Source organism: Rutidosis leptorrhynchoides, chromosome 4 (genome assembly GCF_046630445.1).
Source record: "Rutidosis leptorrhynchoides isolate AG116_Rl617_1_P2 chromosome 4, CSIRO_AGI_Rlap_v1, whole genome shotgun sequence".
Classification (NCBI taxonomy): domain Eukaryota; kingdom Viridiplantae; phylum Streptophyta; class Magnoliopsida; order Asterales; family Asteraceae; genus Rutidosis; species Rutidosis leptorrhynchoides.
In genome coordinates this window covers 484,485,598-484,493,193 of record NC_092336.1, presented here as the reverse complement: position 1 = coordinate 484,493,193, position 7,596 = coordinate 484,485,598, and positions in this window count along the sequence as shown.

Below are 7,596 nucleotides of genomic sequence, written 5' to 3'. Positions count from 1 at the left end.
ACCGTGTAATATTGAGACCTCGCACCTTGGAAAGGTGAAATCCGTTTCGGGAATCAGGGAAATTTAAACCGCGAAATATTAATCCTTTTGAAACCTTGGGGCGTATTGGAACCGCTCCTACCGTTTAGAACTTCCGACTCAATTAAGTTTCCGTTTACCCTACGTTCCATGCAACAAACTTAGAGACGTGTCCTACGGAATAGGAACGTGCTACTCTCCTAGATAAACTTACTATTGATGGCAAACTCCCCTTCATGGGAAACTGGTTGAAATTTTGGATCGTAAAACCAAGTCTTAATACAAACTGAAATCTCGACTGTCAAAATTTGTGGGAATGCCCAAGGATGTATCTTCACTTATTCATAGCATTGGCAACGTAAGGTCTCGAGTAAGAAGCAATGACTATTGCTTCCAACTAAATTTCGGGACGAAATTTCTTTTAAGGTGTGGGTAATGTAACATCCCGCATTTTTCCGTTAAATTTTTTTAACGCCCGTCTTTTTATTGTAATATTATCCTCAGTATCTCGATTCATAGCCTCCATTAGCTAACCTTCTTAAAATATTTTCGTTATTGGATTTTAACATCTCTCGTACTCTCGTGTAATTTAAAATAATTCGTTTGGTTAATTCACGCACCCGCACCCGAACTAGAGGGACTAAACTTGCCAAGAGGCCAAAGATTTGACTAGGTCAACTAGTCAAACCTTCAACCTCCTCCTCTCATTTCAACACCTCCATCTTTCTTCTACTCCCTTTTTCTCTCACGAACACCAACAAGAATTCATCATCTAAATTCGGATTAGGAAGCTAGCAACAAAACAAATTACAAATTCGTGATCCTTGCATCTTCCTCTTCGATTCCATACTGATTTCATTACATTTGGGTAACTTCCTAAAATCACTAGATTTTGTGTTCTTTATGTTTTTAACTTATAAAAGTTTTAATTAGTGTCTATGGCTCAAGTCTAACATGATTATATGAATTATATGCTCGATCTCGTTGTTTTAGTGTAACTAGCATGAACTTGAATTTTGGTGTGTTGTTCTTGAATTTTGGATGATCATATGTTGTTAGATGTTAAAAGTTCATGTTCTAATTGTGTTCCTAGTATCACTAGCTTCAATTTGATGTGTAGGTTGCTTTAGAAAAGTTCATGAACTTGATTTATGATTTTGGTGAATTTGGGTTAGGATTAGATGAACTTGAAATGGACTTTTGATGCATTGAATGCCATGGATTATTGTTGGTAAGTGTTTAGTTGGATTGTATGTTTGATTACCTTCGAAACGGCATATCATTCATGTAAATTGGTTGCCCGAATCATTGAATTGCATTTATGAACTTGTATGCGATTAATGTTGAGCATTAGATGCGGTTTTGGTTGTTATAATAGGTAGATTGATTGATGAATTGTGTTTAGTTGCATTCTACGTCAAAAGAGCTTTCCAACGATATAAGGTGCGAGTCCTAAGTGTTAGCGGTTTGTGTTTTATGCACAAAAAGGTTTTGGATTGAGACTTGAACATTTGGGACTGACCAGGCACCAGCTCCCGGCCTTTGCCGCGGCGCGGCCCTTTCCTGTCGCGGCGCGACATATAAGGAGGCCAGGTTCTGACCTCCTTGTCCCAAATGTGAAAAATGTTTGGCCCGTTCTAGACCTCCGATTCACATGAGACTTGTTCTAACATGCTTATATATGAATAAAAACCTCAGAAAAATAGTTCGGGACCCGACCCGAACGTGTTGACTTTCGTTGACTTTGACCGACCAAAGTTTGACTTTTTGTCAAACTTAACCAAATGATTATGCAACCTTCCTAACTTGTTTCTGTACTTGTATCTTGCATGAAACATGACAATTTGATTCACATGCTATTATGATCGAGTCTTAACGAGCCATAGGACTAATTGAACATCTTTGACCTATCGTGTTTACCGTTATTGATACAACCTATTGTTTAGGTCAAGACTAGCATTGTTCTTTACACACGTTTACTTGTTGAAGTACTTTACTACTCGTGCACTCAAGGTGAGATCATAGTCCCACTTTTACTCTTTTTGAACTTACATTTGGGATGAGAAAACATAAACATTTCTTTACTAAGTGAACACAAGTACAGGAAAACAAACATTCTACATACGAGTTTAGAACAAAATCCTCAATTCGATTATCATTAGTTACACTTGCCGGGTGTAAGCGAGAACTTATGTTGTATGGATCCATATGGGTTTGACAAACCCTCATTCAAACGGTTCGCTACCGTTTACGAATGAAATATATTTTCGAGAAACAGTGTATGTTCTAGCACTAAGTGATGGGGTTCAATGGAAGGAATGTTAAGCATTGATAATTGGGTACTCGTGAAACAAACTTTTGGAATGTATTACTATTATTTCATTGATGCAAATCTTGTGGTTCACTTGTACTTACTTACTTAAACCTATGATTTCACCAACGTTTTCGTTGATAGATTTCTATGTTTTTCTCAGGTCTTTGAACGCTATGTGAAACATGCTTCCGCTCATTATTTGATACTTGCATTGGATGTCGAGTATACATGCATTTCATGGAGCGTCTTTTGACTTTCTTTAAAACTGTGTCGCATAGGTTTCACATGTAACTATAACTTTGTAACGTAACTTTTGGATGAACAATTCTTGTAAACTTTGAAACAATCTTTATTTTTGAAAGGAATGCGACATATCTTTGGTCAAACGTCACGTTAAAGACCTATGACCACGCAACGGGACCTAAGTAGTCGACGCTGTCAATTGACGATTTGTCGGGGTCGCTACAAGAAAGGCACAAACAGTTAATGGGTTTTGGATGGGTTAATATGCTACAGCAGCAGTAGCAGTGAAACTGCAACAGATGGGTTGCAGTAGTAACAATAATAATCACGATGGTGGTTAATGGGTCTGACTGTAAGACTAAACAGTAACAATGGGTTTATTGTTGGGTGGGTTTTGGGCTGAATCATACCAAAGACGGATATGATCGAATAGCAATAGTAGTAGAGAAAAGAATATATGAATTATAGGTCGTTGATGATGATAGTTTTATTCCTTGCTAAAAGTAACAGATGTGATGATGGTTCGATGATTTTCAAAGAAAAAGAAGAAGGAAGTGAGTTGTGGTGAGGTGATCGATTGTGATGGTGATGGAATAAGAAAAGTGGTGGTGCGTGTGGTTGTAGTCATATAAAAACAGAAGAAGGGGTCGATGGTTGGGTATCTCGTTCGAACAGCAAGAGTAAACAGAAGGCAGGAATATGGTGGTTGTTTGGATAGATTAGAAACAGAAGTAGTAGTATCAATTAGATAAATGTGTTTGAGGATAATGGCAGAGAAAGGAAGAGAGGTTGATGAGTGATGGAAGAATCTCATATATAAATAAGTATATCTCACATGTTTATGTATTTATATAGCTTTTTAGATGTTGATTGAAAGAAAAGTAATTCTATCAATTAGTAATTCCAATAACGGGTTAAATAATTCTCCAAGTGATGTCGACGGCTGTTGGGTGTAGATGGCAACTAAATGAAAATAGAACATAGTATACAGTAGTGGTGTTATGTGTGTGCTCATACATGTGTGTCTTGTAAGTTATATATATATATATATATATATATATATATATATATATATATATATATATATATATATATATATATATATATATATATATCTCAAGTTGATGGATACAAAATAAAGTAAACACAATAATGTTCAATCACAAATCAATTATCACGATATGTTATTATTTCACAAGTGGTTTGTTGGTTGATTGAGAATATATAAAAAAAAATGATGTAGAGTGTCTTTTGGTTGGTTGCATCAGACAAAGAAAGGAAGAGTTAGAATTTGTAAGTGTTAGTGAATGAATATGTGGATTTTTGGTTAACATCTTATATTAAAAAAAAAAAAAAAGGGAGTACAAGTGGTTTGTTGATGGAATTAAAACACAGTAAAAGGTTGTAATAATAATTGGTGATAATTGTCAACATATGAATGTATGTATAATAATTATTAACTAAGCTAGTGGATATGAATATAAAACTATGAAAAAGAAAATAAACGTGTAATGGAGAAGATGAAATTTAAAAGGCTCTCATTCTAGTTTCAAGTAGGAGGTGAAGTGGACAGATAACAAGAAAGAAAGAATAGCTTATATATATATATATATATATATATATATATATATATATATATATATATATATATATATATATATATATATATATATATACACACATATCTATTTACAATTAATTGTTCGTGAATCGTCGGGAATAGTCAAAGGTTAAATGCATTCATGTAATCTATTCCAACATTTTTGAGACTCAGCTTTACAGACTTTGCTTATCGTGTCGAAAATGTTGAATCATATAAAGTTAAAGTTTAAATTTGGTCGGAAATTTCCGGGTCGTCACATGACACGTGGTAGCACATCAACCATACGATTAACCTTCAACTGTTCATCTTCTGTTTGCTATTTAATACCCAATTTTTACTGTGTCATATTTACTTCCATCTGAATTTATTTGAAGCGACCCGTCCTAATCCATCTGGACGATACATTACATTTGGTTACATCGCGAGGTACTTGACCTCTATATGATACATTTTACAAACATTGCATTCGTTTTTAAAAGACAAACTTTCTTCACATCAAATGTTGACGGCATGCATACCATTTCATAATATATTCAACTATAATTGACTTAATAATAATCTTGATGAACTCAACGACTCGAATGCAACGTCTTTCGAAATATGTCATGAATGACTCCAAGTAATAATCTTAAATTGAGCAAATGCACAGCGGAAGATTTCTTTCATACCCGAGAATAAACATGCTTTAAAGTGTCAACCAAAAGGTTGGTGAGTTCATTAGTTTATCGTAATCATTCATTTCCATCATTTTAATAGACCACAAGATTTTCATTTCCATTTCTCATAAATATACGTCCCATGCATAGAGACAAAAATAATCATTCATATGGATTGAACACCTGGTAACCGACATTAACAAGATGCATATAAGAATATCCCCTATCATTCCGGGACATCCATCAGACATGATAAAATAACATCGAAGTACTAAAGTATCCGCTACAATGGATGGGGTTTGTTAGGCCCAATAGATCTATCTTTAGGATTCGCGTCAATTAGTAGACCGGTTTACTAATTCTTAGGTTACCAAGCAAAAGGGGCATATTCGGCTTCGATCATTCAACCATATAATGTAGTTTCGATTACCTGTGTCTATTTCATAAAACATTTATAAAAGCAGCGCATGTATTCTCAGTCCCAAAAATATATATTGCAAAAGCAATTAAAAAGGAAGCAAATGAAACTCACAATACTGTATTTCGTAGTAAAAATACATATGACGTCATTGAACAAGTGTAGGGTTGGCCTTGGATTCACGAACCTATATCAAGTATATGTATTAACACATATCACATTTAATCAACCAAGTTTATTTATATTTTATAGTGTATTAATATATTTATATATATATATATATAATTACATTAATACTTTTAATATGTTGTACTATATATTTATAATTTAATTATCGTTATATCCATAATAATATGTTAGTTAATATATTAAAAACATATTAATATCTCGTTTTAGTATACTTGAAATATATTTTTATATAAATATCATTTGTTTGTTAAAATAATAATTATAATAATACTGAAATAATAATAGTAATGTTAAAAGTACTAATAATGATAACAATAATATTAATAATAATAATAATAATAATAATAATAATAATAATAATAATAATAGTAATAGTAATAGTAATAGTAATAGTAATAGTAATAGTAATAGTAATAGTAATAGTAATAGTAATAGTAATAGTAATAGTAATAGTAATAGTAATAGTAATAATAATAAGAAAACTACCTCACAAAGAAAGAGTCACAAAAATAAATAGCTGCCCTCGCCCGGGCTCGAACCCGCGACCTCCCGTTAAACCAACACACTCCCAAACCATGGATCCGTATTCTGTTTTTCTATTCTAATATGTAACCCTTTTTCATTTAACCTGAATATATTTCTGTTTTTTTTTTCATCATCTTCACCCTAATTGATATTAACATTCATCACTTAACCTAATCACCATCATAATCATAATCATATTCATCATCAAACCCATCATGATTTCATGTATCAATATCATCATCGTTTATAACTATTATTAACAATCGATCCATCATCATCGACATCTATCATCGTCAAACTCGTCTCATCATCATACCCTTAACATCAATTTCATCTTCATCATTCTATATCACAGTTACTGTTTGAAAAACGAAAATCACGAAGCAGCAATTTGATGAATTAATAGTGTTGTCTGTTATGGCCAAACTTCCTAATCTATATGAAGCCCAATTAAAGAAGTTCCTATACGGTTGTATGTTAAGCAAGGGTCCACTAAATGTCGGACAATTGAAAAAGAAAAAGAAACTTGCAAAGCTAGTATCAATTGCAAGTGGGTCGTATATGACGTTATAAGTGTTGGCCATGAGCTGGATTATGTCCCACTTGTATAACTTTTGGATAAAATACTCTATATAACCCACTTTTGGATAAAATACTCTATATAACCCTTTTGGCAACACTCCATACACTACCTTATTCATAATATCATCATTTATATCGCTGTAACAGGAGCCAAATTAGAGCATAAATATGCAGTTGCAGCAGTGACAACGGCAGTGACAATCGAGGTATAGCAGTAGCGTAATAGCAACAATGGTAGTGGTGTCGAGTGTTCATGATGGAGACGTGAAAACAGACTCTGGTAGTGGTGTCGGATTTAGGTTGTTATCGAACCGATGATGGTATGGCGATATTGGTTGATCTTGGTGACGGGTTGAACAAATGCGTATATATATAGCAGCAAAAATTTGCTGTAGGAACGAATAGGAGAAAAAAAAATGATAGAAGGTTGCGATCGTTGAGGATGAAATCGAATTGTTAAGTAGTGTAGCAGTTGGGTTTCATTTGTTTAAAAAAAACATAGTAGCAGCTAAAATGATGGAGCACGATGGAGTTATAGATTGAGGGTGACTTGAGGATGGTGGAAGTGATGGAGATCGATCAAGGTGTTCGTGTAGGTATAGACAAAACAGAAAATAGAAATTTAAGTGGTGGTTTTTGGTGTCTTCCGATGGTGTTAACAGGTGATGATCAATCTTTGATGATGGTGGTGATTGAATGGATGGTGATAGTAGTTGCTCATGGTGGTGAGGTTGGTGTATGGTTTGGGTCAAACAATCAGGAGATAAAGATAGATGATGATCAAAGGTGATGATCAATGGTTTTATGGTGGTTTACGGACAGAGGCAGCAACAACTAATCGATTAAATAGCTGCACAAAAGGGACGAGCAGTAACTTGGGTCAGACGAGCAGCAGTCCACCAGGATGGTTCGATTTTTAGGGTGGTTCTTGGACTGTTATAGCAGCGAACAGAAAGTGGTAGAAGATGTTTATGCCATATCGAATAGAAACAACAGAGAAAAGGATCGAGTAATAGCACAAAGGAGAAAGATATATGTGGATGTAATG